The 21,980-nt window shown below is 46.1% G+C and overlaps 1 protein-coding gene and 1 non-coding gene across 2 annotated transcripts in view; one reads left to right on the plus strand and one right to left on the minus strand.

Moving 5' to 3' along the window:
* Positions 1–21,980, plus strand: part of LOC140460632 (uncharacterized) — a 1,198,404-nt gene that overhangs the window by 944,035 nt on the left and 232,389 nt on the right. The gene's annotated exons all lie outside the window — the stretch shown is intronic.
* On the minus strand, positions 9,627–9,698 carry trnae-cuc (transfer RNA glutamic acid (anticodon CUC)). The gene has a single exon. It is a non-coding gene; the product is annotated as a tRNA-Glu (tRNA).

A 21,980-nucleotide genomic window follows, 5' to 3' on the forward strand; every position in this document is an offset into this window, starting at 1 on the left:
CGTCGTGCTCCCCCACCCCTGCAACTTTGCTTCCATTGGGCACTGTTCCCCGTTGAGACCAGGAGCTGTTCACTCTAGATTCTACTGTCCAGTTAAAGAACTGTTGGCTCTTTCTGGGAATGAGTCCCAGCCTGTAAGAAATGGCTGAATACTGGTGTGTGTATTCACATTCATCAGTGATTTTGAAATTAGATTTACAGTTACGTGTCTGTGAAACAGTCATAGTCCAAAGATTGCACAAAGGCTTGGCAATCCATTGTTGGAAACTGTTTGCTTGAATTGGTAAGTTTAAAAAACATTCTTTCTTAATTTGGCGCTTAAGTCTCTGTCTCTGAGATGGTGGGGGACTTGATCAAAGGGTTTAAATAATTGCTATTAATGAGATTATCTTCTTTAACTTTGGCCTAGAAAATTTGCCATATTTATAATTGTTGTTTTTTGCTTAAATTATAATGTTGATGTGCAAAATCTGTTCTTCATCAAGTCTGTTTCGGGACAGTTGAGAAATTGAGGGACATTGCATGATTTAATTTCACTGTGTTGTGAATCTGGTGACAGTGACACTCATTTGTATTGGGTTGCTTACCCTCAGTTGTAGTGTATTCCACTCCAACTATTCACTATGGTAGTGAGTTCCGCAGTCTCTCCACACTCTGAGGTTTTTCATGAAATCCTTAGTAGAGAATTGTAAGGGAAAATGTTGACGAGGGCAGAATGTAGGGTCTTAACTGCAAATACCAGGAAGACATTCGACAAAGTAAAAACATGACAATGTAGAGACGAATAAAGAACTTTGACAGCAGTGAGGAGGTCACACGTCAGAGTTCAAGATAATGGTCTTGACAAAAAGAAAAAAGTACTCTGCAGATATTGGATATTGTAATTAAGCAAGTTTCAAGATGCTGCAGTTGGTTGAATACGATAATAAGAGATGAAATAACCAAAACCACTCATGTAATTTGATGTTGGTAACCATAAAGCAAGTGCATACTATTGATTGATATAGGCCAATTGCGTGCAAGTAGGCCATTCAGCCCATCGAGTCAACATTGACTGACCGTCCCACCCAGACCCAGTTCGTTACCCTATCCCTGTAACCCTGCATCTCCGATGGTCAAACTACCCTCAACTGAACGTCCTTTGGACTGTGGGAGGAGGCCAGAGCACCACAGGAAGCCAACGCAGATACAAGGGGAGAATGTGCAAACTCCACACAGAGAGTCGGTCCGAGGGTGGGATCAAATCCAGGTCACTGATGCCGTGAGGCAGCAGTGCTAACCACCGTGCCACCACCACATGCTGCTCTCTAAAGAAGTGAATTTCAAAGACTCGGGAACACTTGTGAGAAAAACAAAACTCTCCTATCTTAAATGAGAGACTAATCTCTGGCTGGAATTGAGTTGACATTAGATTTACATTAAGTCCTCTCCAGATGTTATACAGCTACATCGGATCATCTGTTTCTTCTAAACTCAAACTTATACAAGCCCAGCCCATCCCCTTGTCCCCGATTATAAGTTGAGTAAATGAGCGACCCTCGACCTCATTGCCATGACAAAGGATGCCCTCAATCCAAGTTGACCTTAACTCTCTAACCTCTTGACCCCCACGCCACAATGTGGTCAGCCGCAACTCAGGCCTGAACGAGAGCAGAGGATCTGAATAGACAGCAGTGAGGTGGACGTTGCATTCCCAGAGAATATTGTTCAAGTGTGAAAATTATTCAGCTCACATTCGGATCACTGCAGGGACTCTGTCTCCTGTCATTTAAATGTCTTTGATTCCAATAACAGTCTAGTTTTGTTGTACATTGTGTGTGTTTTATCTGTGTGTCACGACATGATTTTCTGTTGCTGTCATTCCCATTAGGATGTGTGAATTCAATACCAGATAATACTTCAGTTCGGAATTTTCCTTGAGGATTGGTGTAGGACGAAACCAGTGTCAGTCAGAATGGAAGAAGCTCTCCTGTTTATTTAACCCTTTGCTGTCCTTCTCCTGGGAATGTATGAATGGGGGAGTAAAGAGGAAGTTTTACTCTGTATCTAACCCAATGCAATCTCTGTCTTGGCAGTGTTTGTTGGGGACAGTGTTAAGGTAGCTTCACTTGCAATTGAAGAGTAGAGGAAGCTTTACTCTGATTGTCATCCCATGCTGTCCTTGTCCTGAGAGGTTTAGATGGCATCTATAATTGAAGTGAATGCAGACTTGGCTGTGGGAGTGGAGGGTACTTCTACCTGAGCACACCCAACTTTGAGATTGCTGTGCTGATCAAGACAATCTCAGACACCTTCATGCACTTTTCCAACCAACCACAGGGTGGTTAAGGATGGGTATAAATGCTGGCATTGCCAGCGATGCCCACACCCCATGCATGAATAAATACTTTCTGTTTAAAAGTTATATTCACGTTAAAAACACTCTAATGTACGATTACTTACATGGAAAATTCCTGTCTGCTGGAATTTCATTTTAAAACATAGGAATGTGTCAACCATGTAGAAATATAACAAGAACAACAAATGGAGAATTTAACAGGTAATAAGCATGACCAGAATGCTGAGTCAGCTTGACCCCCAAGGCTGAGAGAGTTCTCCCAGATGTTGAAGTCACACCAGTGCCTTTTACTCTTGCAGCTTCCCCAAAAGATTTTCCCTGATGTACGATCATTCAATGACCCGAAGTACTAACTGTTTTTATCTCCATAACTGGTGCCAGACTTGCTGATTAATTCGAGCCCTTCTGCTCTACCCTTTTATGGGATTTGAGCTTCCCTTCGTCAGTGTAATGAAGAACTGCAGATGATGGAGATCTGAAACACAAAAATGCGTCAATTGCTGGAGAAACTCAATAGGACAGTCAGCACATGTGGAGAGAGAAGCAGAGTTAGCATTTCAAGTGCTGTGACCCTTCTTCACAACTGTTCTGGACTCAAGCCAGGATATTGTCTTTGTTTCTTTCTCTCTCTCTCCACCAGTGTTGCCAGACTGGCTGAGTTTCTACAGTAATTTCTGTTATGACACTTTCACAAGGTTGATGTTTGTTATCCATCCCTAAGTGAAAGGTGTCTTGCTTGTGCCAATTCAGAGGGCAGTTTAAGAGTCAACCCATGTTGCTGTGGGTCTGGAGTCACATGTAAGTTAGACCATGCAAGGATGGCAGTTTCCCTCCTGAAATGACATTGGTGAACATGGGTTTTTAGGACAATTGACGTCAGTGCCATCGATACCATACTGAGACTAACTTTGTGTTCCCCATTTATGATTTGAATTATTCACATCTTACCTCTTGCTGTGGTGGGATTTGTACTCATGTTCCCTGGATTAATCATCCTGCGACATTAGGACTACACTGTTGTTCCAATTCTTTGCTATTTTGTGTTTGCTGTTCACGTCTTTGTCCTCTGATGTTTGGGAAATTGAACCTGTTTAAAAGATTGCCCTGAACTTGTCCCTTTGACCAAGTCTTTGGTCACCTGTCCTAATCAGTGCTCCGGTCTTGTGATGTTTAAAGGAATTCTCATTATGTTCATGTGAAGGACTTTGACATTGTTAAGTGTACCACAGGTATTACTTTAATGCAGCTTGTGTCCCTATCTAAATATCTGAAAGTACACGGTCATATTTTAAATGTAGAAGACAAAACTGAGGATGATTTCTTTTCTTTCTGAGGGTTGTGTGTCTTCTTCAAAAGGCAGTGGGTTCAAAATCTTTAAGACAGAGGTAGATAGGTTCTTGATAACCAAGTGGATGAAAGATTGTCGGGGATGTGTTGGAATGTAGAGTTGAGGTTGAATTCAGATCAGCCATGATCTTATTGAAGTCTCGAAGTGCCGGGTGGCCTCCTCCCGCCCATTATATGTTTGTGTCAAGCAGTCTGTGTCTCCCCTCTTATAGCTATGAACTGGGTAGTTCCTTTCCAATATTGCCCCTTGTAGAAAGTTAATTTCACACCGATGGCCCCCTATTGGGAACAGGTACATTGTAGCAATTGCAGTATTTGTTGTTTTAAATTTGTTGCTTCTTACTCAGTGTTGCTGAGAATCTTCTAAATAAAAACCAAAACACTTCTATTATTATCGCACCAATGGAAATGTTGATTTGAATGTAACATTGTTGAATTAGCCATTCACATCTCTTCCAGAATTTTGTGTTTAAAGACCTCGAGTCTGGTTTCCACCCCTGAAACAGTTCTTATCATGGTCATATTTGACATGCTTTCTAACGGTGATAGGGATGAACATTTCCTCGTCGACCTGAGGACAGCCTTGATCAGAGTTAATGACAGTACTGATCCTCTACAGCATCACTCTATCCTCTGGGAGGGCCCGCTTTTAGCGTCTTCCGTTCTGACTTGTTTAACCGGAGCTGCTGGTGCTGGCATCTGTACTGATGATATCCAACTGTGCCTGAACACCACTTCTCTCCCGACTCCTCTGTCATTCATAATTTACCAATAATTTCCTCTGAATGCCTGCCCAATTTCCAGCATTGGATAACCATAAACATCTTAGAAGCAAAGAGGTGCTTCTGCAGCTGTACAGGGCCCTGGTGAGACCACACCTGGAGTACTGTGTACAGTTCTGGTCTCCAAATTTGAGGAAAGACATTCTGGCTATTGAGGGAGTGCAGCGTAGGTTCACGAGGTCAATTCCTGGAATGGCAGGATTGCCTTACACGGAAAGACTGAAGCGACTGGGCTTGTATACCCTTGAGTTTAGAAGACTGAGAGGGGATCTGATTGAAACGTATAGGCTTATGAAAGGACTGGACACTCTGGCAGGAGGGAACATATTTCCGTTGATGGGGGAGTGCCGAACCAGAGGACACAACTTAAAAATACGGGGTAGACCATTTAGGACAGAGATGAGGAGAAACTACTTCACCCAGAGAGTGGTGGCTGTGTGGAATGCTCTGCCCCAGAGGGCAGTGGAGGCCCAGTCTCTGGATTCTTTTAAGAAAGAATTGGATAGAGCTCTTAAAGATAGTGGAGTCAAGGGGTATGGAGATAAGGCTGGAACAGGATACTAATTAGGAATGATCAGCCATGATCATATTGAATGGCGGTGCAGGCTCGAAGGGCAGAATGGCCTACTCCTGCATCTATTGTCTATTGTCTATTGTCTCTTGTCTATTCCCTTAGTTAAATATTGTGAAGTGTGAAGCCATTGTTTTAGTCCCCAAGTTCGAACTGAGACCCCGTTCCGCCCCCCCGTCCCTCCCCCGCCCGAGTAACTCTGTTGACAGTCTTCGTGTCACTTTAAAACTAGGATCGATAGATTCGTGAAGAGTCGGGGGATGAACAGTTGCAAGAAAAGGGCAGGAAAGTGAATGTGGGGAATGCCAGATCACCCAGAATCCTACTGAATGGAGAAGCAGGCTCAAGGGGCTGAATGGCATATTCCTGTTCCTACTTCTTCTGGTTCCCGAGCCCTTACCTCTGATACAGGACACCGACTTCAGTATGTGCCATTACTGAGAGTGCTGATGTTCCCTTGTGTAATATCAACAACTGAGCAGCTGCTGAAACCTCTTGCTCCTTTGTTACCTCCAAACACAATGAGCCAATGTGTTCAGGGGAGGCGATGGCCGACTTTATTGTCACCAGACTATTCACCCAGGTCATGTTCTGGGGACCTGGGTTCAAAACCTGCCACGGCAGATGGTGGAATCTGAATTCAATATAAATCTGGAATTCAGAGTCTAATGATGAAATCGTTGTGGTTTGTTGTAAAAACTTATCTGGTTTCCTGCTGTCCGAACCTGGTCTGATCTACATGTGATTCAGATTCACTGTCAGCTGGTTGAATCTTCACTGCCCTCTCAATCAAAACCTCCACTATAACCTCCCTACTCTTATACTCTATTTAAAGGCCAATCTCCCTTTTGCCTTCCCTATTAGTCACTGTGTTTCCAGAAGCAGGATTGTGGATCAGTTTAAAGTAGGTCCTATATCTCCGATTACATCGGTACACAAGGCAGTGACGAAAGGTTTCAGCACACTGGCCTTCATCAGTTAGGGAATTGAGTATAGATGTTGGCAAGTTATGTTGTAGTTATACAGGACGTTGATGAGGCTGCACCTGGAATATTGTGATCAGTTTTGGTCCCCTTGGTGTTCTGACTTCTGACTTCTTCAACTCTGGGTTTGTGTTGAACTTGATGGGATACTTTGTCCAAATCAACATGTTTAAACAGGGATTCATTTGAAACTTTTCAGGAGGTGAGCTCAACATTATTGAACTATTCAAAATTACTTGAACTCTATTTTAAACTTACATCAGGACCAGTAGTCAGAGACACATGCATCATGGAAACAGACTCTTTGGTCCAACTTGTCATGCTGACCTGATATCCTAAACTAATCTAATCCCATTTGACAACATCTGACCCAAATCCTGTGGCACCTCATTTCATTTCAGTACCACCCTCTGCATGAAGAAGATGCCCTTTAATATATTTTGCCTCTCACCCTAAACCTATGCCCTCTAGTTCTGGACTCCCCCATCCCAGGGAAAAGACCTTGTCTATTACCCTGTCCATGCCCCTCATGATTTTGTAACCTCTATTAAGTACCTCCTCTGCTTCTGATGGTCCAGTGAAAACAGTCGCAGCCTATTCAGCCTCTCCCTGTAGCTCAAACCCTCCAATCCCCAGCAACAATCCCGTAAATCGTTTCTCAAAGAGAAGTCAACGTTTCAGTCCTGAAGAAGGGTTAATACCCAAAACGCTGACTACTCCACATCCTGGTGCTGCCTGGCTTGCTGTATTCTCCCAACCTCCTGCTTGCCAACTTGGGGTTGCAATATGTAGTGGCTCAGTGTTTACCACTGCAGCCTCAAAGCGCAAGGGACCCAGGTTTGATTCCAGCCTTGGCTGACTGTCTGTGTTGAGTTTGCACATTCTCCCAGTGTCTGCGTGAGTTTTCACTGGGTGATCCTGTTTTCTTCCATAGTCGAAAGTTATTCAGGTCATGTTGATTGGTCATGCTTAATTACCCATAGAGTTCGGTGTATCAGTCAGAGGGAAATGGGTCTGGTTGGGATACTCTTCGGAGGGTCGATGTGGACTTGTTGGGACAAATCGCCTGTTTCCACACTATAGCTAATCTCATCTGCACTATCTTTTGTCACTAACGAATGGCAGCGTCGACTCGACAGGCCGAATGGCCTAACTTCTGCTCCGTTGGTCTTGCGGTCTTAGGTTTCTCTGGATCATTTCATTTGGCAATGTGCAGTCCCTGGCTCAATGAGCAGCAGCTTCCAATGAAAACAAAGCTCATATGATGGTTGAACTCCTCCAGAGTGGAAACAGGTCCTTCAGCCCAACACATCAGCACTGATTCTACGAAGGGGAACCCACTCAGATCCATTTTCCTACCCTCCATAAATTGCACACAGACCCCCAAGGGTGGAAGTATTCCTGGGTTCCTGGTGCCATGAGGCAGCAGTGCTAACCGTGAGCCACCATGAAGTTGTGGTTGTGGGGTGTAGGGGAGGCAATTGCAGTCCAGCAGAAAACAAAAACAGCCCACCTACTCTCCTACTGTACCCACTGTCAGAACTGGCAGGAGGTTCAGTCCTTTGGGGTGACTGAAGGCAGCGTCACTGGTGGGATCTGATTGCTGGGAGCGCTGGTGCCCCCGCTGGTGCTTCCGCAAGTTGCAGGAAAATATGAACCTCTTCCCACACTCAGGCCAGCTGAAGGGCCTCTCCTCGGTGTGGACACACTGGTGCTTCAGCAGGGAGGAGGAATTGCTGAAGGACTTCCCGCACTCAGGGCAGCCGAAAGGCCTCCCCCCCTCTGCCCCCATCCCCCCATGTGGACCAGCTGGTGATTCAGCAGTGTGGAGGAGCGGGTAAAGCCCTTCCCACACTCGGGAAGGAGAATGGCATCTCTCCGGTGTGGACGGACTGGTGCATCAGCAGGGCTGAGGAATTGATGAAGGCCTTCCTGCACTTAGGCAACTGAACGGCCTCTCCCCCATGTGGACCCACCAATGGGCCAGCAGGTCGGAAGAGAGAGCAAGCCCTTCCTGCACTCGGGGCAGAAGAACGGCTTCTCCTCAGTGTGGACCCACTGGTGTCTCAGCAGGTGGGAAGAACTGCTGAAGGCCATCTCGCACTTGGGGCCGGAGAACAGCCTTCCCCGGTGTGGACCAACTGGTGCGTCAGCAGGGCAGAGGAATCACTGAAGGCCTTCCCACACTCAGGGCAGCAGAAGGGCCTCTTCATCTCTGTGGACCCATTGGTGCTTCAGAACCTTCTCAAATTTCACAATATCCTTCTGATAGGAAGGAGACCAGAATTGCACACAATATTCCAAAAGTGTTCTAAAAAATGTCCTGTACAGCCACAACATTACCTCCCAACTCCAATACTCAGTCAGAGGATTGGGAAAGCATTCAAAACCCACACAAAACAAACAGGAAAGAATGGAGGGACAAACCGATTTTTTAAAGTCAGCTTGAAAGCATCAATTAGAAACCGGTGGACTGCGTTTATTGGGTCGCCGTTCTCCTTCAATACACTATATGCGTATTTTTCTTGTGCTCTTCGTAGTTTCTCTGTGCTGCGGTGTGTAGTGGCTCGCTGAAATAATGTCCTGATGAAGCTTCGTTTGTGGGTGTTGTTATGATTGCTTCTGTGGTTAAGTACTTGGTTTGTGTGAGTTGGTTTTCCATAGATGCCAGTTTGAAGCTCCCCATTGACTGTTCGCTCTACTGTGGCATCTTGGAATGGCACTTTGTTGTTGTTCTCCTCCTCTTTAAATCAGGAGCCCCCCCTTAGACCATAGTCTCACGACTTGGAACACCAATATACAGACTTGTCAAAGGCCTCCACTGAGGACTAAAACCCCAAGTCGAAGATTCACACCACTCCATTTACTCCATCCAAGAATTCCTGAACACCAAAGACACTGAGATAGAAGAGGATGGAATAATGTTGTCCTTTGACATACCAGCCCTGTTCACATCCATTAACATCAACGTGGCCAAAGAAAACTGAAGACACTACTCGAAGAACCAAAGACACAAACACCAAACAGCACTAACTCCATTAGCAAAGATAACACTGTCAAGCTCGTGGAGCTGTGCTTTACCACCCACTTCATATTCAGTAACAAGCCCTTCCAAACAAATCAATGAAATACCCATGATACCACCAGCAGCATCAGGATTCCGAGCAGAAGCAATAATGCAGAGACTCGAACAAATAGCCATTCCAACGATCCAACCCAAACTTTGAGTCCGGTACAGCGATGACACATTTGTCATCAAAAAATGAAACGAATTAGAGGAAACCTACAACACCATCAACAATCTCCTTACTGGCATAAAATTCACAAAAGAGGAGAACAACAACAAAGTGCCATTTCTAGATGTCACAGTACAGCGAACAGTCAATGGTAAATTCAAAACAGCGTCGACAGGAAAACAACGCACGCGAACCAAGAACTTCACTGCAGAAGCAATCATCCCGACACACACTAACAAATCTGCATCAGGACACTATTTCAACGAGCCACTGCACGCTGCAGCACCCAGGAACTACGAAGATCAATTTAAAAAAAACTGGACAGAGCATTTAAGAAGAACAGGAATCCGATAAACCCCCTGAACATAGCTTCCCTGACCGGGAATCGAACCCGGGCCGCGGCGGTGAGAGCGCCGAATCCTAACCACTAGACGACCAGGGAGATGCGGACATGCCTTGACAACTCTCCTGAAAATTTCTTACCTGCCCGGAAATCGAATCCGGGCCGTGGTAGGTAGAAGGTTTTCACCTGTGTATCCAACAATGTCATTTCTTGTATCCATTGCTCCCGATGCGGTCTCCTCTACATTGGGGAGACTGGAGACTCCTCGCAGAGTCAAGTCACAGCGCTTGAGGGAAAATCTCCATGACACCCGCACCAATCAACCCCATCGCCCTATGGCCCAACGTTTCAAACCCCCTCCCACTCTGCAGAGGAAATGCAGGTCCTGAGCCTCCTCCATCGCCGCTCCCTCCCCACCCGATGCCTGGAGGATGAACGCCTCATCTTCCGCTTGGGGTAAATTCAACCCCAGGCCATCAATGTGGACTTCATCAGTTTCCTCATTTCCCCTGCCCCCACCTTACCTCAGTTCCAACCTTCCATCTCAGCGCTGTCCTCATGACCTGGCCTACCTGCCAATCTCCCTTCCCACCTAGCCGCTTCACCCTCTTCTCTGATCTGTCACCTTCATCCCCACCCCCATTCATCTATTGTACTTTTCGCTACCTTCGGCCCAGCACACCCCACCCCCAATTCTTCGCTCCACCCTGGAGGAGTCCTGCCTCTATTCTTGATGAAGGGCTTTTGCCCGAAACGCCGATTTTCCTGCTCCTCGGAAGCTGTCTTACCTGCTGTGCTTTTCTAGCACCACTCTGATCTAAACTCTGGTTTCCTGCATCTGCAGTCCTCACTTTTGCCGACCCAATAAACCCAGTGTGCCAATTTCACATCAACAAACGGACACAAGCAGACACAACGTCTGCAGAAACCCTAGCCACATTACTTTACATTAAAGACATTTGGGAAATGATGTCCAGACAACTCAACCCTCTCAGCATCATGGTGGCCCACAAATTTACCAACACACTTAAACAGGGGCTAATGAACCTGAAATACCCTATTCAAACAACCTGAAAAGTTTGTTGTTGACAAAATACCATACAAGGAAATATATACAAAATACCATGCAAGGAAATATATACATGAACTATACCACACAGATCTCTGTGGCAAGAAATGCTGGGATGAGATAAGGAATATTTTTCTCAGCCAAAACGAATCGGCACTGACTGGACAGCCATTTAAAATCAACGCTGTCTGCCCAGGATGGAAGACCCGAAGGGATGGACAGTTTTCTTATTTCGTGAAGACTTACAAAGCTGAGACTGGGTTTTTGTGTTTGTTCCCTTTACACTCCCAAGAGCCGCAGTGGTTGAAGCGATGTGTTGGGAAAATGAAATATGCCCGTGAGCAGTGTGTGGGGTCTTTCAGCTTCCCCTCCTCTGACAGCGCTGTGACTTGACTCTGATGTTCTCAGGGACACTTACTGACACGAGACAGTAAAAAGATTCTCATTCCTGCAGATTAGGAAACGTAAACATACGCCGGTTTCAGGACAATGAGAAAGATTAATTGGGATGTGTGAAGAAGCTGTGAGCTGCATTTGAAACAAGTAGGTGGAGTCAGATACGTCATCCATTTCAAGCCCTCCACTGATTTGCATCTTTAAAAAAACCGTGGAGCAATCTCCCTTTCTTTCTGACGACAGTTCTCAACTGTCGTCAGCAGGGTTCACAATTGCGTGGGGGAACCGCAATGGATTTCATGCCCATCGCATTCACCACTCGGCACACCAATACAGAACCACACTGACAGCTTCATTTCCCAGGTCTCTCTGCCTGTGGAGCTGAGAAAGAGTGAATCATTCCAGAGTTTGTTTGAATTCAATCACTTCACAGGTTTCGAAAGGGTTAAACATCTGCAATTGGCGAGTCTGAGTGTTTCATCCCGAAAGTTGAAATGGACGTTCAGTGAAAAACAAAATCAGAAATTGCAGGACCAACTCAGCAGGTCAGGCAGCATCTGTGGAAAGAAAATCTGAGACGACATTTCAGAACTCTTTTTTTTCTCATCCAGCGACAGCCAAACCTGCTGAGTTTCTCCAGCAGTTTCTTTTTCTGTCTCAGATTCTCAGAATCCGTAGTCCTTTACGTTAGATGTTCAATCAATTCAGAAATCCCTTTGTACTTCCTCAGTGGAGAAGATTTCCTTTTGGGAAACATGTTCCTGACACCATTAAAAACGTGCACCTTCGCAGCCAAGAAAGTGGTCGGAGCGAGAACAACAAACCCGTCCCAGGGGGTTCTGGAACCACCAACTTTGCAGTTAACATCCGAACGGGCTAATTAATGGCGATGCAGAGACAATCAAACACGCAGCTTGCACAGTCTCTTAGAAGAGGCTATTAGCCAATTCATAACTGAGCCTCCCGTGCCCAGAATTATCATTGTCCTCTGTAGTTTTACTTTTGTATAATAAAGCCTGGGCCATTCATTGTGAAGACATGGGGACAGTCTGATCCCAGCATCTGCAGGCACATCCATGTCACGAGGAACGAGCTCTCCGACACCGGGGCCATCACCCTCCGAACCTTTCAGTGTTTTGCCTCTTCCCGAATTTTCTAATTGGCCCCGAGCCGAGAATGGGTTTGAATTCCTGATGTGCAGAGAATTCTTTCAATGTCTCAGACCAGTTCATGTCCCGAGAATATCAGAGTCAATCTCCCGACCTCTTAAACAAGGGGACAATGTCTGAACTGTCTCTGCTCAGTCGAACAGTTCATCCTTCATTCTCCTCTAATTCCATTTCCCAAAGAGTTTCGAAAGATTCACAAAGCTGGAGACTGGGATTTCTGTTTTACTTCCTGAACATTTTTCCACCTGCTAACTGACAATATTTTGCCAAAACCTCTTCCCCATTGTAACACTTGCATCATGTCCAGGGATGAGGAATTGCCATTTTGTGGAGACATTCCCAAGTTTGGGAATGTTCGCTTTGGAGCAAAGAAGGCTAACTGGAGATTTCCAGGGGCTGTTGGCAATGATGGGAGAAGAAGTGGTGGGAATGGGCAGGTTAATGATCAGAAGAACCTATTGCCACTGACTAGGGTCAGTTACCAGAGGACAGGGATTGAAGTTCTTTAATGGAAAGCAGCATTTGTGTCGAACAAACACAGCGAATACTGCAGAAAGCCAACGGGTCGAGCAGCAACTGTGGAAAGGTAAACAAAGCTGACGTTTTGAGTGTGTTACGGTTTTTGTTCAGAACTCGAGTTTCCTGCATGGCAATAAATTCCCATTCGTGAGAAAACGTGGCTTTATTGAAAAGGGTTTTGTGAATTTTGAGCGATATTGCAACCAACAGGTAGTTAATTAAAATCGCCAGCGAAGAAAGCACATTCAGCAGGATTCCAACCTGGGCGGGGAATCCCAAAGAATGTCTAAGGCGGCAACGTAAATGTTCGGCCACAACTAGAGGCCCCAAGTTATGGTCTAAATTTCTCATGGAATGGGTCCAATAGGAAAGGTGAGTATTGGGCTTGTCATGGCCGCGTCTTAACCCCAATGCTCCCTGTTCTCCTGGATTTGATCAGAACAGAGGAGGCTGATGGGGAATTTACCTGAACTGCACACATTGATGAGAGATAGAGCGGGTGGAAAAGATCAATTTCCAAGTTAAGAGAGATTAATAATCAGGGCCGAAAATAAGGTGCCACTTCAAGAAATTTGGGGTTCATTCAGGAAAGCTAAAGTCGAATTGTTCACAGAAAATTGTGATGAAAGTCTCTCGAGTTATTTTGATGAGAAGTGTTGATGATGCTAATACAATCGATAGGATGAACGTATATTGATAAATGTATTTGGTGACAGTCCTGTTCTAGCCCTGTGAGCGAAACCTGGATCTGAAGGAGTAGAAGGGACATTAACAACATCGATCTGAAATTGGACACGTGACAAGAAACAGAGCCATCATTAACAGTTCGCTTTTGAACTGTAGGAGGTTTCCAGTGAAATTATCTTTAGGCTTGAGATCTGCAAGATCAAGCTAATTTAGGTAAAACACGGAAATGTTGTTCTCATTAGCAGAGAGTGAAAGGATTGCGAGACACAAATTAAACATCTTCAGCAAGTGATACAGGGGACTGGGAAGATAAGTATCATAAACTGTGAAAAACAAAGTTCTGGAGCACAACACAAAACTTCCAGGTCCTGATTAATCAAGTGTCACTCTCAGATTGTATTGTGGGGCTTTTCTGCAAAACATCCACTTGCAAAGTTCTCCAAAAAGAGTGACAATCCTCATTCCTGTCAGTCCAGGATAGAAAATCCGAAGTAATGAACACATTTCTTATTTTCTGAAGATTCACAAAGCTGAGACTGGATTTTGGTGTTTGTTTCCTTTCCACTCCCAGGAGCCACAGTGGTTGGGGTGGTGAGTTGGAGAAAGTGAATTGTGCCCATGAGCAGCCTATGGGGCTATTTCAGCTTACCCTCCTCTGACAGCGGTGTGACTTTACTCTGATATTCTCAGGGACATTTACTAACGCGAAACCGTGAAAAGAGTCTCGTTCCTGCAGATCAGGAATTCAAACCGTATGCCGGCTTCAGGACAATGAGAAAGATTAATTGGGGTGTGTGAAGAAGCTGTGAGCTGCATTTCAAACAGGTAGCTGTGGTTAGATGCGTCCACCATTGCGCCCCTGGCACTGTGCGTACCTGACGCCACCATGCTGCAGAGTTTTGACGTGAACATGGACATGGGCAGCAATGGGAACATTCACAATGTGAACAACCAAAGATAATCAACGTCACTGCTTCCCTTCCATAGTCCCAACTTTGTGAAGCAGTGTCTTTCACTGGCAAATAAAATACATTAATCCTCAGTTGCCTGCTTCATTTCGATCACATTTCAAACCCCTCACTGTTCTAGTCTCATTTCCAAACTCTTGGCTCATCACCTCAAAGGTAGCTCTGTGGGTATCTGTTCCACTCTGACAGGCAGTGGGTTGCAGATCCCTACCAGTCCCAATGTGAGTGAAATATTTCAACCCCCTCCACTGATTTGAATCTTAAAGAAGAAACCGGGGAACAGTCTCCCTTTCTTTTTGACCACATTTCTCATTTTGTACTCGGCAGGGTTCACACCTGCGTGGGGAAACCGCAATGGATTTCATGTCCATCGCATTAACCACTCGGCCCACGAATACAGAACCACACTGACAACTTCATTTCTCAGGTCTCTCTGCCTGTGAAGCTGAGAAAGAGTGGATTATTGCTGGGTTTGTTTGAATCCAATCACTTCACATGTTTCGAAAGGATTAAATATCTGCACATGGCGAGTCTGGTTGTTTCATCCCGAAAGATGAAATGAAATTTCAGTTAAAAACAAAACCAGAAATTGCAGGAGCAACTCAGCAGTCCAGGCACCATCGGTGGAAAGAGAATCAGAGACAATATTTCAGGACTCTGTTTTCTCCCACAGGTACTGCCACACCTGCTGAGTTTCTCCAGCAGTTCCTCTTTCTGTCTCGGATTCTCAGCATCCGCAGTCCTTTACGTTAGAAATTAAATCAATTCAGCCTCATGTGCAGGAATGAGAATCCTTTCAATTTCCCAAAAAAATGACAGAGATTTCAAGGCATTTGGAAAAAAAGTAAAAGTGACATTAGGAAGAACATTTTCGCACAGGGAGTGGTTCGGATCCGTAAATCCCTGTCTGACCGTGACAAAGAGGCAGATTCACGAACACAAAAGGGAATCCGGTGGTCATGTTCAAAGTAACAATGTGGAGATTTACAGGGAGAACCCAAGAGAATGATACGAATAAAGACTCTCATTGACTTGCTGTGTCGAACCAGCAGAGCTAAGGTGGGCCTGCAAATGCGCTGTGACACGTGTTGTGATTCAGAATGAACTCACAGTTCGACCAATACAAGGTAGGAATTTAGAAAAAGTTTATACTTACACAATCTCCTCACGTCAGCGCAACAGCAAAATAGTTTAATTATCCGCCAGTGGAGAGAGCCCTGTTCCTGGAGATGGGACAAACAGCTAGCTCAGGGATATCAGTCCACATTGCTCTCTTTGCCGCCAGTTCAGAGGGAGAACATTGGAGGGCCAAAGGAGTGTAGGACGGTGACTAACTTAATGGAGACTGTTACTGGTTCACAATAAGTGGTGGGTAACAGCAGACTATGTGATAACAAGGCCTCGTGTGGGTGTGGTAGGCGTCAAAGGCATGTGGGAGTTCGGGTCCAAACAGTATTGAACTCGATGTTGAAGACTGGATGGTTATAGGATCTACAAGTTTTAAAATGAGGCGTTGCCCTTCAACCTGGAGCTTCGCTTTCATGGAACACTGTTACATGCCTGACACAGAGATGTTGGCCAGGGAACAGGGTGGCGTGTTAAAGTGACAGGCAACCAGATGCTCAAGACCTTTTTTTGCGGGCAGAACCAAAATGTTCTGCGAAGCAGTCACCCAGTTTATGCTTCATGCTACTTTGGGGAAACCACACTATGAGCAACGAATGCAGTAGACTAGGTTTTTGCAAATGTGCAGGTAAATGGGCAGGTGTTACACATTCGGCGGTTCCAGCGGAAAGTGCCTTGGGACAATGGGAGGTGGGTGTGGGGTGTTGCGAGTGAAGGAAGAGTGGACCCGAGGTGTAAGCCCTGCCGACTTACCTCCTCTCATATATAAATCCGTGAAGTTGGAAGAACATTCCATGGAATGATTCAGTACCACGTGGCTCATGAACTAATTCATATTCATGTTCCGGGGCCAGTATCATTATTGCGTCACAGCAGCTGCAGGCCATCACTGGGAGCCCGCCCTATGACGTCACGGTACGGCTGGAAGCCCCCGGGACAGTTTATCAAAGAAACCTCCCTGTGGTTCAGGGCAACCCTGCATCGGGAAGCATTGGGATGGACAACCACTATCAGTTAACATGGGGAACACATCTCCACATTACGCAGCCTCGAGGCAAACTTCCCTTCCTTCTACTTAAAGTTCAAAAGCCCTCAGACCGAAATTCGCCAGGTCAGTTTGGACGAATTTCTTCCAGGTGTTCGCTAAATATATCTATGAGCACTTTGTTAAAGTTTGAATTTTGCTAGTGTTGAAATTTTGTGCTTTTGAGTGAATTCACAGTTCGAAAAAACAGAATGTGGGAATTTAGACAGAGTTTATATTTGCACGACGGCGATATGTCTGTAGGTGCATGATGGGAGCATCACCCAAAAGGGAAACCATCTCTCCTATTCAGTCAATGTCGTCTTTAGCAGCTTTCCCGTATAACGGCGCTCTGTTCTGCACCTCGCCTTCTCATCTCTTTCCCAAAAAAACTTCGACATAAATATTTCACATTGATACACAGGCCCAGTATGCACAATTGAGATGACACACTCGTGGAGGTCTGAGTGGTCTTCTGTTGTTCTCTGTACCCTATGTTGAGGAGGGCAATGCTTGTCATGGGCCACTCCGGTGTCAGAGAAAGGTTTATAAACAAAACGGTTTAATTTTCTGCTAGTAGAGAGGGTCCGGTACCTGGGTCGAGGTCAAACGGCAGCAGGGTGACAGAATGAGAAGCACTTGTTCTGGAAACTCTTCGCCACTTGCAATTTTCAGAGCAATGTCAAGTGTATTTCACACTGAGCAAGACTCAGCTGGTTAAAGAGGTGGAGCGGGGCTGCTTGTGTGATCTCGGTGTGGCTCGTTGGTCTCGGGGTATGATTTTCGCGTTGGGTCTTCTACTACGAAGACTTGCGCGAAATCCCGGACGAGCCCAGATTTTCTGGCTTGTGCAAGAGTGCCCGGATAACTTTCTCAAAAAGCACATTCGCTAAAGTCGGTGCTTTTGCCCGAAACGTTAATTTTACTACTCCTCAGATGCTGCCTGAACTGCTGTGTTTTTCCAGCACCACTACTGCACAATCTGGTTTCCAGCTTCTGCAGTCATTGACTTTACCTGCTTGGAGTACGAATTGGGCAGAAAGCAAGGAAGTGAAATGATGGAATATAGCATTGACGTGAGTGGTGCCGTGTTTAAGGAATGTCAGCAATGAAGCAATATTGGAAAATTAGGACACCTCTCCTCGGAGAACAGAAGTTTGAATTCTGGCCTGATTGAAGTTTTCCAAGTCATGCGAAGTCTTGACAGAGAAAGTAATGTAGTCAAAATGCTCCCACGCCTGAAAGGGTTGGCATAGTATTAAAATCATGAGGAAAATAACCAAAAGTGACATTAGGAAGAATGCTTTCGTTCAGGGAGTAGTTGGTGTCAGTAAATCCCGAACTGACACTGACAAAGAGGCAGATTCATTGGACGCAAACGGGAATTCGGTGGTCATGTTTAAAGTAACAATGTGTAGAATTACATGGAGAAGGCAAGAGACACATGTTTACTTACTGTGTCGAACCAGCAGAGCGAGGTGGCCCGCATGGCCTCTGTCTGCGTTGTTTAACATGTTGTGATTCAGAATGAAATAACAGTTCAACCAACAGAATGTGGGAGTTTAGAAAACAAGTTTATATTTACACAGCCTCCATACGTCTGCGCAACAGCATATGATACGACAGCGGTGGAGATCTTCAACATCAGTCTCGAAGGGACCTGTGGATAGCACTCGGCGCGTGGGTGCAGAGTGGCGCAGCAGTAGTGTGCTGGGATAGCCATGGGCACACGTATGGGCCCAAGCTATGCCTGTCTCATTGTTAGCTACGTAGAACAGTTGATCTTCCTTAATTCCACCGACACCACTCTCCACCTCTTCCTCCCCTACATTGATGACTACATTGGCGCCACCTCCTGCTCCCGTGAGGCGGTTGAGCAATTCAACAACTTCATGAACACATTCCACACTGTCCTTAAATTTACCTGGACCATCTCTGACACCTCCCTCCTCTTCCTGGACCTCTCCATCTCCATTAATGACGACCGACTTGACACTGACATTATTTACAAACCCACTGACTCCCACAGCTACCTGGATTATACCTCTTCCCACCCTACCTCTTGCAAAAATGCCAGCCCGTACTCCCAATTCCTCCGCCTCCACCGGATCTGCTCCCAGGAGGACCAGTTCCACCACAGAACACACCAGATGGCCTCCTTCTTTAGAGACCGCAATTTCCCTTCCCACGTGGTTACAGGTGCCCTGCAACGCATCTCGTCCACCTCCCGCATCTCCGCCCTCAGACCCCCACCCCTCCAAACGTAACAAGGACAGAACGCCCCTGGTGCTCACCTACCACCCTACCAACCTTCGCATAAACCAACTCATCCACCGACATTTCCGCCACCTCCAGACCCCACCACCAGGGATATATTTCTCTCCCCACCCCTTTCTGCCTTCGGCAAAGACCTTTCCCTCCGTGACTACCAAGTCAAGTCCACGACCCCCTACAATCCGCCCTCCCATCCTGGCACTTTCCCCTGCCACCGCAGGAACTGTAAAACCTGCGCCCACACCTCCTCCCTCACCTCTATCCAAGGCCCTAAAGGAGCCTTCCACATCCATCAACATTTTACCTGCACATCCACTATTATCATTTATTGCATCCGTTGCTCCCCTTGCAGTCTCCTCTACATTGGGGAGACTGGGCACTTTAGCAGAGCACTTTAGGAAACATCTCCGGGACACCTGCACCAATCAACCACACTGCCCCGTGGCCCAACATTTCAATTCCCCCTCCCACTCTGCCGAGGACATGGAGGTCCTGGGCCTCCTTCACCGCCGCTCCCTCACCACCAGACGCCTGGAGGAAGAACGCCTCATCTTCCGCCTCAGAACACTTCAACCCCGGGGCACCAATGTAGATTTCACCAGTTTCCTCATTTCGCCTTCCCCACCTCACCCTAGTTCTAAACTTAAAGCTCAGCACTGTTTCCATGACTTGTCCGGAATGGTCCTACCTGCCTATCTCTTTTTCCACCTATCCACTCCACCCTCTCCTCCCTGACCTATCACCTTCATCTCCTCCCCACTCACCCATTGTACTCGATGCTACTTTCTCCCCACCCCACCCTCCTCTAGCTTATCTCTCCACGCTTTAGGCTCACTGCCTTTATTCCTGATGAAGGGCTTTTGCCCGAAACGTCGGTTTCGAAGCTCCTTGGATACTGCCTGAACTACTGTGCTCTTCCAGCACCACTCATCCAGAATCCGAGGACCATTGTTATAAGACATGACAGCCCTACTTGAGTTATTTGGATATAGATTTGTCAGTTATCTTAACTAGGGTATTTGTTTAACCAAGATGGTTAGGTTTGTCACCCTGGGCCCTGGAGGAGGTCTCCTGAGTTAATACGGCTATATATACAATGCTCCAGTTCCTTTATTTGGGAGCATTGCGCCGAGCATAGCTGTTCTGTATTCTTGTGTTTTTTTAGCTCTATTATTTATATATATATATTTATCGGTGTTGCTTTGCACAGTGTTCGGGTTTGTTTTGTATTATAGGGTAGGTTAGTAGTTAATGGACAGTAGTTGTATTGTGATTTGTGTTTTTATCTTTTTATTATACTGATATTAATAAATATATTTACAACATAAAGGGGTACAGGCAAGGTCGTAAAGCTTCAGGGATCAGACTCCCGTGAGCGGCCTCTCTCACCCACCAATACAATATCTTGTTGAATGCAGTTGGACATCTCTTACTCTTACTTTGGTTTAGACCTTTATCCCGCCCGGATCCAATACCATGACCAGCTTCTCGGACCTTCCTCCAGCTCCGGGGGGTTGTTGAGATCCTGGGTTCCGGCCGCCGCCGAAGAAGCCGCGGGCGCCGGCTCTCTCTCCTCCACCGCCGACATTTTTAATTTGTTTTCTCGTTTACCCGGTAACCGTAACCTCCCCCTTCCCGGGCCCCGGAAATTATACAAAAATAAACAATAAACCCCACCGGGGACTGTCTCCTTTTCTTCACAACTTTTGTTTGAAAAGTTCCGGCTTTAATTTGAAATGTATTTTAAAGGTATTTCCTGAGGTAAACGATGCCTGTCTGCCCCCTCCCTCCGTCAGAAACCGCCCGCTGAGTCGATGAGAAAACTGCAGCCTCGCGTCGCCATCTTTGTTTTTCTTCTTCTTTTCGTCTCCTCCTTCTGTGACGCGCGTCATCCGCGCCCCGTCCAATCAGAGCGCACCTTATTCCACCTGTCCAATGGCGACCGGGTGTGCGGACAGTACTGGTCCTACCCCCGGAATGTCGCTCTCCGATTAGTCCGCACGGACCTCAGGCTTTGGGATTGGTGGAGAGGTTCGCAGGCCCTTCACTGTCCCCGCCCCTTTACTGCAAAGGGCTCGAGGAGCACAGAATGACCGTCCCATGTTCAGGAGGAAGGTGTTCTCACTCATTCATTCAACAGGAGATGGGCTCAATTTAATATAATGGACTCGGAGGGAACAATGGTCGTGTCCTATGTTGAGGAGGAAGGTGTTTCCATTCATTTACCAGACAGGCTTTTTTATGGTGCAGTGGTAGTGTCCCTACCTCTGAGCCCTGAGTCCCAGGTTGAAATCCCATTGCTCCAGTATGTGTAATAACATCCACAATCAATTTTTTTTTGTCATAAGTCACACAACGCCAAATTATAGTTCAACATGTTTATTTAAAACTCACAAGCTCTAGGAGCATAGCCCATTCATCAAGTGAAGTCGTGGAAAAGTATGGAGAGAGAATTCTGCCATGGATGGTGAAGAAAGACAGAGCATCTCCACAGTCAACCGCCTACTCCCATTCCTATTTCTGATCTTAATACATGCAAGTTGTGTGTTTTCCAAACATTAATTTATGTCCATTGTTTAAAAACAAATATTTAAGGATGGTCAGTTCTTTCTCAATTGGGCACACTGTGACCCAGAACAATTTATATGGCACTGTTAATATCATAAACCCTCTCATGAGATATCACAGGAGCAATTCATAAAAAAAGTCACTGAATCACTCAAGTAGAGAAAGAACCCTGCAGATATTGGGAATCTAAACGTTATCGATGTGAAATGTTAACAAAAGTAGGGGAACATCCCAATAAGGGAACTCAGCTGACTGACATAATTACAATCACGACAATATCCAGTACTACTCTTCAACCTGCGGCGTGACATCGAACAATTCTTCCGCCACCTTTGCCTTCGCGCCTTCTTCTTCAACCAGGATTCCCGCCCACCCTCTGACTACTCCTTCTCCCGCTTCCAACGCCTCCAACCCACCCCATTAAACCTCGACACCCCGTGCTGGCCTCTTACCTGCCCTCGATCACTTCATAGCCAATTGCCGCTGCGACATTAACCGCCTCAACTTCTCCACCCATCTCACCCACTCCAACCTCTCACCCTCGGAACGTGCAGCCCTCCACCCCGACCTCAAATTCACCTG

The sequence above is a fragment of the Chiloscyllium punctatum genome, chromosome 36 (genome assembly GCF_047496795.1).
Source record: "Chiloscyllium punctatum isolate Juve2018m chromosome 36, sChiPun1.3, whole genome shotgun sequence".
NCBI lineage: Eukaryota > Metazoa > Chordata > Chondrichthyes > Orectolobiformes > Hemiscylliidae > Chiloscyllium > Chiloscyllium punctatum.